Below are 12142 nucleotides of genomic sequence, written 5' to 3' on the forward strand. Positions count from 1 at the left end.
GAAATTAGTCATGATAACCCACGTGCTCAGATTTCTTGCGGGAAAGTCATGGGGTGCGTCTGTGAGTGCGATGCTCCAACTCTATAACGCACTGTTCCTTGGTCTCCTGCGCTATAGCTTACCTGTACTGGGTGGGAGCGGCAAGACCAACCTCCGTGCCCTCCAATCTGTACAAGCTCAAGCTCTGCGAATTTGCCTTGGTCTTCCCAGATGTGCGTCCACGGCAGCAACAATAGCCATCGCGCATGACCACCCCATCAACACGTATCTTCAAGTCGACACCTTAAGGATGCATATCAGGCACTTCGCCCGACTTCCATCGCATCATCTCGCCTCCCTTCCTGCCGCTCGACCTCGTTCAGCGTTTAGCAAGATTATTGCCGCCAACCATGGAACTTTACCGTCGAACTTCACGCCTGCAGCACGACCAACTCAACCGCTGTGGTGCCTCCATCCACTCCAGGCTCTTCTTGTTATTCCCGGTATCAAAAGGAAAACGGAGATGTCAACTTTCGCCCTCAAACAAACCGTGCTTTCAGTGCTACATGAACAGCACAGAGGACGCATCCACGTTTACACAGACGGTTCTGTATCCTCTAATAGTTCAGCTGGAGCAGTGGTGATTCCCGCAGAGTGCGTCACACTCAAGTTCAAAACATCTCACATTACATCATCGACGGCTGCAGAACTCGCAGCTATCCGTGCTGCTCTGGAGTTTATTGTTCACAAATCATCACATTCATGGTCCATCTTATGTGACTCAAAGGCAGCTCTTCAGTGTCTGATGTCCCCTTTCAACCATGGACCAAATGAGCAACTAGTCGCAGACATCCGACTACTCCACCATCACGCAATCAACAAGGGACACAACATCATCTACCAGTGGATACCGGGTCACTGTGGAATTTCAGGAAATGACAGTGCGGATGACGCTGCCCGGTCGGCTCATGATGGTGCCCAGATTACACCCATACCGCTGTCAAGAACAGATGCAGCCACAAGTCTTCGCTCCCTCGCCCGCGAGCTTACACAGAATCTGTGGAACACCAGTGAATTCACGAACGCACGTCTCCACAAATTGGATCCACGTCTGCAACTCCGCCTACCACCAGGGTTGCCACGAGCGGAAGCAACACTTCTGTGCCGCCTGTGGCTCGGCGTGGCATTCACAAACTCCTATTCATTCCGCATTGGAATGGCCGACAGCCCTACTTGTGACACCTGCGGCTGCGAGGAGACGATTGAACACCTCCTTTGTGACTGTCCCCGTTACGCAGTGCGAAGAAAAGTGCTCGTGACCGCTCTCGCAAAACTGGACAATCGCCCCTTTACTGAGGAAAAAGCTCTAGGACACTGGTCCAGACGGGCTTCGGCACTCAAGGCCTTAAGGGCTTTGTTGAAGTTTTTAAGGACATGTGAATTGTGCGACCGCCTCTGAACGTTGTAGCGCGTAGTTTCGCGTTACTGTGTCTATTTTCCTTTTTTTCTTAATTTTTTTTTATATTTTTTTTATTTAATTTTTTTTATTTTTTTTCCTCCTCTTCTTCTTTCTCCTTTTATTCCCTTTACCCCTTTCCCCAGCACAGGGTAGCCAGCCGGTACCTACACTGGCTAACCTCCCTGTCTTTCCTCTCCTTTGTCTCCTCCTCTCCTTCTCCAGCTTTGTCATTCGACCCTGGTCATGCCGCTATCGTCATGCCATCGTCGTCATACAACCGTTGTGTATTCGTTGTCGAGCCGTCATCGTGATGCGGTTGTGGTTGTTCTAACGTCACTCTACAATCGTCATCCGACCCTCGTCATGCCATTGCCTTCATGCAGCAGCAGTCATTGTGTCGCTGTTTGCGTTCGTTGTCATACCGTGGTCATTCTAGGTTCCTCATTCGACTCGTTATGCTGTCGTCCTCATGCCATCGTCGTCATACAGTCGCAATCGCAGTCACATCATTGTTGTCGTGCTCATGATTGGATTGCCGTAGTGGTAATTTTATTGTCGCTATTCCAGCTTCATCATCATTTCCCTCTCATCATGCCGCCATCGTCACGCCTTCTAGGGCGACACAAGGACCTAGGTTGTGTTTTACCAGCCGTTCGGCATAGTGGACATAAAGTTTCACTGCAAATCCTGAGGGCGCGGAATCTAATCCAGGCCGTGGCAGCAAAGTGATGCAATTTCGGTGTACCTTGCATTGGATGCACTCTTACGAACCAAGCGCGGTCAAAATTTTTAGGTTTCCCCACTAAGCTGCCTTATAATCACATTGCGGTTTTGGTACGTAAAACCCAGAACTTAATTTTTTTTAAATTCTTCAATATCTTGCGCCACTACGGATGTTCTTATGGCGGTGACGCTATTGTAGTTGTCGCATCGTCGCATTCCATATTTGTCATTTCATTCTCATCAAGGCTTCGTCGTAATGCCGTCGTTGTCACGCCGTCGTGGTCATACTGTGGGCATGCATTCGTTGTCATGATGTCATCATGATGGGTTGTGGTTGTTTCGTCGTCGTGGCTCCAGCTTTGTCATGCGACATTTGTCATGCCGTCGTCGCGACGTTGTCGTGGTAGTTCAGTTGTCCGAAGGTACTTAGGGAAAAGCGAGTCCCGCTGCAGTACATGCCTCATACATAAATCGCTTCGACAGTGGCAAGCCGCTGTGTCGCTATGATGATTCAACGGTAAACGTACTGCTGCCGACAGTCATCAGGAGAGGGGTCCTGCCGAATTTCTTTCTCGACGTCGACAATGCGCCGTCGTCATACAGTCGTCGTCATGTCGTCATGCTCAAGGACGTTCTTGACTTGCTAGTGCCATAGCTATCTGCCCTGACAGTGGAAACAGTGGATATGACATATAGCTGATGCAAGGAATGTGTCTAAATGGCCACCATGTATCTTTAGATAAACCTGACTTCAACAACGCGGCGTGTCGCAAAATTGCTTGAACGCTAATCCCATTAAAGTTAGCAGTCAGTAGCCTAAACTAATTGCTTACTACTCGAGAAACTTTCTGTGTGATGCCATTTTTTTCTATTTTGTCATCTTTTTTTGCATCCTTCTTGCTCACTAATCAATTTGCCTACCTTTACCACGTGGGCAACGCAGTAATATTTTTCTTTGAGGAATGTCACTTGCCTAATAACAGCGCGGTGTTTTCCATCTTTCGCAGTGGCAATAGTCAGATCCTTGCTTTAGATTACAAGCTCTTCAAACCTGGCACACCATTAAGCAACGGGACATTGTGGATTTCAGATGAAGTGACGTACGTACCCGTTTCTTGTTGATTCTTGCACACATACGAGCTGATATCATTTGAACAAAAACTTACGCTGGCGAGGGAACATTTGTTTTAAGATAATGCTAAAGTATTTTTTTCTTGTATAATATTTCCCTTTTCTGGGGACTTCATTTCACCTACTAACAAATTAAAGATATCGCTCAGCGCAAAATGCGCCTACATGATTTGAAACTCACTCGAATGTTATCGTTGTTTCTGCCTTTCCTGTATGTCCTCGCTACGCCTTGCATAATCACATTTTATGCGTGACGCAAGTAATGTTGCATTTTCTGGAAGGTATGCGAGCACCAGCAAGTAAGTCGGAACTTTCGGCGAGTCATGTATAAAAGCGTACGCGCTTGACCTGCAGATTAAATTTTCGACGATTGCTGACTTTGTTGGCCACCATCGTTGTGCTTCGAGTGTGGCTTGATGTTGTGTGCACAGGCTCCCCCAATAAAAAAAAAAATATGCGGATCCCACTTCCTTTGGAATTCAAAGTTATGCGAAGCGTTTTCCAGGTAGCTGGCTTTGTCATCGACCCTGCGGCGGCGCACCTCGACGGGCTTATCGAACATGAGCATATACCCAGCATCTGAATTTGCTTGGTACAGCCAGGCCCGCTGGAGTGGGAGGACAGACAGACAGACAGACAAATACATACATACATACATACATACATACATACATACATACATACATACATGCATGCATGCATGCATGCAGGCAGGCAGGCAGGCATATAGATAGATAGATAGATAGATAGATAGATAGATAGATAGATAGATAGATAGATAGATAGATAGATAGATAGATAGATAGATAGATAGATCCACTAAAGGTGCCTTAGGTTCGCAGTGAACGCTACCCATTAAAAGTTCTTTCCTGTGTTATTTACGGCCACTACAACGTGACAATATAATCTATCCTTTATTTTTGCGCTTTTGCCCCATTTGCACAAGTACTATGAGTCGGTTATAGTAAATCAAGGATCCTGTACCGCAAATCTATTTCATTGCTCTTTTATTCCAATCTCCACGCTTCAACTTCGCGCAACCACCGACGTGAGCGTGGGCAGGTACCCACAACGTTTTCATTCCGACAACATTCAATAACGCGTCGGCCGTCAGCGTCGACGTGAGGTTCTGTGCAAATTCCAAGGGCGATAAAATCGTTGCCGCGCGATGCATGCTGTATGTGCGCGTGAAAGCGTGCGAGGGTGAGCCCCGATTTTGGCTCACTTTCGCACACGAACGGGAGGAAAGCAGGAAGGAAGCTCGCCGTCTTCTGTCGCGTTCAAAACTCCTGGGAGAGGATAGGGTAGGGGGCGCGTTCAACTCCGGGCGGCCGCACGCGCCAGCCCGTGCCGCTGTATCTTGAAAGCCGTCTGCCACGGTGACAAGGTCCACTTTCGGTATGGAGAGGGGGGGGGGGGGGGCGGGGGAGGGCAGGTTTTACTTTGGGCGGCGCAGGCGGCCGCGCAGGCGTGGCCACTGTATCCTGAAAGCCCTTTGCGACGGGAACGCAGTCTGACGCGCGCAGTGTTTTCGCGGCTTATGGCTCATTCACACCGGCGACTTGAGGAGGTCACACTACCATTTGTGACTCGCGATCAAAAAGCGACCGAGTGCGACTGATGTTCACACCAGCAGGGCCGGCTGAGCGTTACCCGCAAGTCGCAATCCCAGAGATTATCGTTCTCAGCGAGAACACTCGGAATCTTTATTTATTTATTTATTTAGAGATACTGCTGTCTCAATACATGAGACATAGCAGGAGTGGATACACCAGAGATTAGATCAAAACATACAATGAATTTGAAACGTAATTACAATATGTGGTTAGACAATTCTTTCAAAAACTCTTCATTAGGTTTTCCTCGCAAGGACCAGCTAGGTTCCAAATTTCAACTGTGCTTGGAAAAAACGAATACTTGAAACAATTTACAAGAAACTGGAAAGGAACAATATTAAGTGGGTGTGAACGGCGCGTGGCACGCCCAGGGGGATGACTGAAGGAAATCGGGGCATCAATGCAACTTTGGCCGTGTACAATCTTGGGTAGCAAAGTGATACGTTCAAGTGTGCGTCGATGAGCCAAGGGTTCTATTGATAATGCTCATGCGTGAGACGAGGGAGAAAAGTTGCGGTCATATCGGCGAAAAATGAACCGTATTGCTTTCTTTTGTATGGCTTCAAGCTTACTAATGTCAAGTGCAGTGTATGGTGCCCATACCACTGAGGCGTACTCTAGTAATGGTCTGACGAGGGATTTATAAGCTGTTAATTTGCAGTCCTTAGTTGAGCATTTGAGGGTTCGCTTTAAATATCCCAGTTTCCTAAGTGCCCCAGCGCAAATTGTTTCAATATGAAGATGCCATTTTAAGTTTCGAGTGAAGGTAACTCCAAGATATTTGAAGGTATTCACAGAATTTAGGTAGTGCCCATTACAGCTGTATCTGAAATTGAACGGCTGCTTTTTATTAGTGAAAGTCATTTGTACAGTTTTCTGGTAATTAATACTCATTTGCCACGCATTGCTCCAACAACAAAAGGACGAAAATACATTGTTGAGAACCTCTTGATCTCATCTGTTACTTACTCTGGTATAGAGCACGCAGTCGTCAGCGTACAATCGCAGTTTCAGTGGTGTGTCCCTAATGACCTGTGTGACATCATCAATATAAATAATGAACAGCAGGGGCCCAAGGACTGAGCCCTGTGGTACCCCGGAAGTGACTGTGGCCGACGATGACTGCGCGTGATTAAAAGTAACATACTGAGATCTTAAATGTAGCCAATCAGCTATCCAGCCAAGTATTTTATCATCGTCAATAATTTTGCTGAGCCTAAGAAGAAGTCTGTGGCACACCATATCTAACGCTTTGCTATAATCTATGAATATGGCATCAACCTCACCTCGATTATTTAGAGCCGAAGCGATGTCATGGGGGGGGGGGGGGAATTCAATGAGTTGAGTAGCTGTAGAAAAACCAGAGCGGAAACCGTGCTGATTCTGTGACAATATATTATTCGTAGTTAAATACTGAAGGACATGTTTGTGAATTATGTGCTCTAAGAGTTTGCAACAAGTACTTGTTAACGAGATAGGCCTGTAGTTGGAAATTAGTTGCTTATTACCCGATTTGAAGACAGGAATTACGTTGGCGATTTTCCAAATGGCCGGTACAGTACATGTCTCTAATGACTTACAAAAAATTATGGTTAGGTAATGAGCATTCCATTCTGCATAGCGCTTCAAAAACGTGTTTGGTATACCATCCGGTCCGGCACCCTTAGTAATGTCCATGTTCAAGAGAAGGTTATAAATACCGGTATAGTTATTTCAATTTTTGGAAACGGAGCCATTTCCTGGTTAATACCAATGTCGGGGGTGGTAGCATTGTCATCTCCAAACACAGATTTGAAATAGCCATTAAACGCCTCCGAGATTGCCGAAGGGTCCGAACAGGAAACATCATTTATTACGAAGGATGACGGGCAGGAGGTAGCAGGGTTGATGGTTTTCCAAAACTTAAGTGGATTATTTTTCATAAAAGAGGATAATGCGGTATTGAAATAGAACTTTCTAGCCTCACTCATTTTGGCTTTTAGTTCAGATTTAAGTAATTTATTTAGGGACTCCCCGTTATTATTTTGTGCATTCCGTCGTTTTCGCAGTCGCTTAATGCGACGTTTGATTTGTATAATTGGTCTGGTATGCCACGGGTGTGTAGCATGGCGTTTTATACTCTTTTGAGGAACAAATTGCGCTAAACACTCATTAGCTATACTACAAGATTGGTTAGTCAACATATCAATACTGTAGTGTTCACTACAAGACACAAAATCATCAAAACATGATGCAAGTTTAGCAATAATAGAAGTGTCGTCAGCACGCTCAAAATTCAATCCCGTCAACAACACGGCACTGATATCCATTCTTTACCAGGTCATCATTGACAAAAACAAGATCTAAGACAGAATCTTCGCGCGTTGTATCGACAACCAGCTACGATAGATCGAAAGCTACTGACATGTCAATTAACGAATCACAAATTATCTTGTCACGGCCAGTTGATGATAACGAATGCCAATCTATAGCGGTTGCGTTAAAGTCACCGGTTAGTACCAGTTTAGAACAGTTAAGCTTTTGTCCGACAATATAATCACTGATAGCCGAAAAAATGTCAGGGGCGGAATTTGGGGGACGGTAGATAGCACCGATAACAATAGCGAGACCATCAAGTTTTAATTTACACCATATTGATTCAGCATTTGGAAGTTGAGGTAGTAAAGAGAATTCAATACCACTCTTAATAAAAAGTGCTACTCCGCCACCACGGCCAGAAGGCCTGTCTTTTCTTAGAACCGTGTAACTAGGCGGTAAGAACTCATGATCAAGAATGGATTCATTTAGCCAAGTCTCAGTCACACATATAATTGATGGAATATGACATTCAATTAGCCAGTTAAACTTTTCAATTTTATTAATGAGGCTACGTGCATTTAAATTCAAAAGCGTGAAGCATTGCTCTCGAAACTGTCAATCATTGTCTATAGCGGTCAAGCGACGGCTTTCTCTAACGATAGCTTTTTTGCTATCATCCCAAGAGTACCGAACGTTGTCCACTAACAGATGATTATAGTGCGACCGCGCTTTTTGCGCATTTTTCCTTATCTCAGCTGAACTCTGCCACAGCTCCCTGCGCACCTGCCTCACGCGAACAGAGAAGTCCTCATTTATAAATATGTTTGTGCCCTTCAACTTTCTTGCGGTTCTTAATATAGCAACCTTAGTTCTAAAATCCAGCAACTTAATAATTACAGGTCTTGGATTATTGCTCTTTCGCATTCCCACCCTATGACGGCGTTCGATATCGCTGCAGTTAATTTCTAGTTTCGATGTAATCAGTTCAGTTACCGTTTCCAGCAACTCCTCTGAAGATTCGCGGGAGCTTTCAGCAAGACCGAATATAAGCAAGTTATTTCTGCGGGACCTGTTTTCTAAATCGTCGTTTTTGCGATCCAATTTATTAACGATCTCTCGAAGGTCAGTTACAGCCTTTTCGAGCTCAGTTACCCGCAATGCAACATCAGCAATTGGTGCAATAGACTGCTCTATACCAGTTAATCGCTCTTAGAAGGAGGCAACCCTAAAGGAAAGACCCGCTAGCTCTTGGCTAATTTTTGTTTGTCCTGAGAGTAATTCGAGCAACATTTTTTCAATATCCGGGCCAGGGTTAGTTTCCACATCACCATTCAATAGCAACAGCATCTTTAAGGAATTTAAGAGCGAAAGAAACACATTCATGAGGACTACAGGGGGGTCCGGCAGCAGCAATAGAAAACGATTGTCCCTTCTATAGCTCTTGAAATTGTACTTCAAGCTTCCCTGCAAAGCAGAACATAAGATTTTGAAGCGAGTGCATTGCATGCTGCCGCCGGACCCACTGAAGAGTAGCACACGATGCGACGCTTTTATAGGCTCCAGTGTGTTCGTAGTTGTCCTGGTACCGTGCCACGCGCAGTTCGACCACGCATTGACAGTCCAGCAGATATGGTGGAAATCAGGTTTCTTCGCAGTATCCCTGCAAGCAACTTCACCGCACGAGGAATTGACAAAGCATCCGCTGACCGGCCAAGAAGGTAGGCTATCAAGATGGCTTGAATAGGATGGGCCGTCCTGAACGCAGAAGATTCTGGTTCATGCAGCAATCTGCAAAGCAGTACATAAGATTTTGAAGCGAGTGCATTCCACGCTGCCGCCGGACCCACGGCGGCAGCATGGTCCGGCGGGCCATGTCACGTCGCGGAATTGGCCGCGACGTGGGAGGAGGCCGGATGTAGATACATGAAAGATCACTTCCGGTGCCCCGCTGATTGGTTTATCAGTTTTGGGACCACGGACGCGCTACTGAAAAATCGAGCAGCGAGCGACTGGCCCAAAATGGTCGCTTTTCGACAAAAGCGACCATTTCAGACCATTTGCGACTGGTCGCTTTGCGACCAATTTGGTCCACTGTCAGTCACCGGTATGAATGAGCCCTTAGTACGCGTTGATGCGAGACGCAGCGCTAAAGCCAGTTTTGAGCGTTTTGAGTGTGAATTTTCTCGGTCATTGAGTGAGATGTGTTCATGTGTGCTTGTGCATGTGTGACATCATGCTTGCTAGTCCAGTTAATGTGCATATGTTTACACGTTTATACGGCCGATAAATCTAATATCCTTACTTTGTATATATGGCCGCTAATTTGCTATCGCAATCGATTTGAATTGAATCTGATATTGTAAACTGAACAAACCGTTCGCAGACATGCTGAGTGTGTTCTTAAATGTGGAATATTAAGTTGAGATGACATGCTACCGTGCATCACATTCGATTACAACACAGTACAGCAGGAAACAACTGGATAGACGCTATTTATCCGTTTTCATGACCGCGAAGTGGCAACGATGCTCCATGCAGTGCTAACACATGACTGCTGTGATAGAGATACGAAGCTTGGTGTTTTCGCTCAATGCGCTAAAGAAGCAAGATAAATCGCGCGCGTCTGGATCAGCCGACAACAGGACTACGACGCACGACGTTATCATTTACGGTAACGATAACTCACCTATCAGTAAGGCGAGACGGTGTGGGTTTAGGGTCCCATCCGCCGGCAGGGATTTTCGTAAAGCTACTCAGGAGGTACTTTGGTCCATACAAGGTTGTACGACGCCTGAGGAACGTCCACTTTAAGGTCCTCCCAGATAGACTTTCTTCCTCCGGGGTGCACCACCGTTTACCAGGAGTCGTGCACCTTGTGCACACGAAGTCGTATTGTTCGGAATGAAAGGCCCACATCTTGTGTACCACATCTTCTGCCATTGGATAAGCATATGGATGGTGCTTTCTCTGAAGGGAGGCATGTGCCAATTTGAATATGTGGCATGTAGCGAACGACGAAGATCTCGCGTTGTTAGAAGAGCAGACCAGACCGATGCCTAATCGTTTAGGTTCAAATAAACTGACCTGCCCTGTTTTATCAGTTGGTGCTGTTTATTGTTCGCGACAAGATATTTAACGACAATCCCACATGTAAATGGGCAGTGTTCTGCGATTCTAAAGCAGACCTTCAAAGCCTGCAGGGGGCACTGCCGTCGCTGGAGATAAGAACACATGATTTAACAGATGAGATATTTATGATAGCGGTGTTGGAAAATAACAAGATGTTATGTTTGACTGGCTACCTTGTCATTGGAGAATTTTCGGCAGCCACCTTGCTGATGAAGCTACTATATTAGCCCGCGAAAACACGCAGACAAAAATCATACACTATCAAGAACAGACGCAATGAAGGAAGTTCAACAAATTTCATAGGACATCGCGCTTGCTCTTTGGAACACACCGGAATATTGCAATCGTAATTTGTGCATGCTTGAATCATCACTTCAACTGCGATTGCTATCAAACCACACTCGTTGTTACACTACACTACTGTGCCAGAAAAAATTTGGTATAGCTTTCACAAACCTGTAGGTTTGCGAAAGCTACACCCAATTTACAATGCAAGTAGTAGGCATGGGGCGACGAGTAACGTCGTTTTTTCGCCTTCCCCTTGCTTCCTTGAATCGATGGATTCCTCGCCCCAATGCAGAGTAGCAAATCGGGCGTATGTTGGGTTAACCTGCCTGCGCTTCCTGGTGTTTCTCACTATCTCTCGCCGTTGCCTTATATTATTAAGTTGTCAGCCTGTGGTACCCACGGACCGGGAAGCACTTCACCCGGCCCTGAAGCTGAGCCCTGAAAATGGCCATGATGAATCTTAAACCTGGCGCGCAGTCTCAAGCGGTGACTGACCAAGTGTTAGCGTATGAAATTGGCGAACCAGTCTCACGTGGCTGTCATTCCCGGCCTCTCTAGACCCTCTTGCAATGCCGCAGCAGTTTTGTCGGTGTGGCATTATTTGAATAACTCTTAAAAAAATTTTACGCCGCATTTTGTTTTGGAAACAGTATCTTCTTGTGACAACAGAGAATACTCGCCGACACGGCACCTTCTTATGCAATCGCCTTAGTGATTTATTATAGCTAGTACGTTGTATATTGTGTTGCCCGCGCCATAGCTCGCTACTTAGCTCGCTAACGGGCGAGCTAAGTAACCACAGTTCAGATTATGCTTACACGGGCCCTGCAAGGTAAAGCTATTCCAATCTCTTTTTACTTCAATCTCTTTATGACAAATTTACGTAACCGCCCACGCAAGCATCGGGTGGTCACCTGGAGCTTTGTCTTAACAGGTCAAGCAAACGTGGTCCTAGTTCATAGGGTGTCACCCCTGCTTGCTTTAAAAACGAATAACCATGCGTACACTGAGCTGTTTTTCTTATTTATTTGGCTGACAAGGGGCGAGGGGCCCGCTCAAGTAGAGATGGCTCCCGTGGGGCCAAGCCAGCGCAGTGAAAATAGGTAACCGGATAAGGAGGGTGGTGCCGGCGTCTGCGATTAGTCCGCTTCCCCATACTTAGCTTGCGGTGGCTTGCCGAAAATTGAGGCGTCGTGCAATGGAAGGTTAGGAATGCCGCTAAAACACATCCTCAGCAAAGAATAGTTGGTGGAGTTATGTCGTATACGTGCCGAAAGCGCTCGATAAGGTTATACTGCCACGGAAAAAGTTTTCTTCTACGCGAATAAATACATGCCCTTCGGTTGGTGCGAATAGCCAGTGCGTGAGCGATCGGCGGGCAGCCATATTCTATTCCCTTCGGAACGGGATAGCCTCCGGCTAATCAGACAAAGATTCACTTTTGCTCAGCGTAACAGTGCTTCTTTAACGCGTACACGCCACGTTGACGCGTTGAGCTTACGCGGTTTTATGACGTTGG

Source organism: Dermacentor andersoni, chromosome 7, assembly GCF_023375885.2.
Source record: "Dermacentor andersoni chromosome 7, qqDerAnde1_hic_scaffold, whole genome shotgun sequence".
NCBI lineage: Eukaryota > Metazoa > Arthropoda > Arachnida > Ixodida > Ixodidae > Dermacentor > Dermacentor andersoni.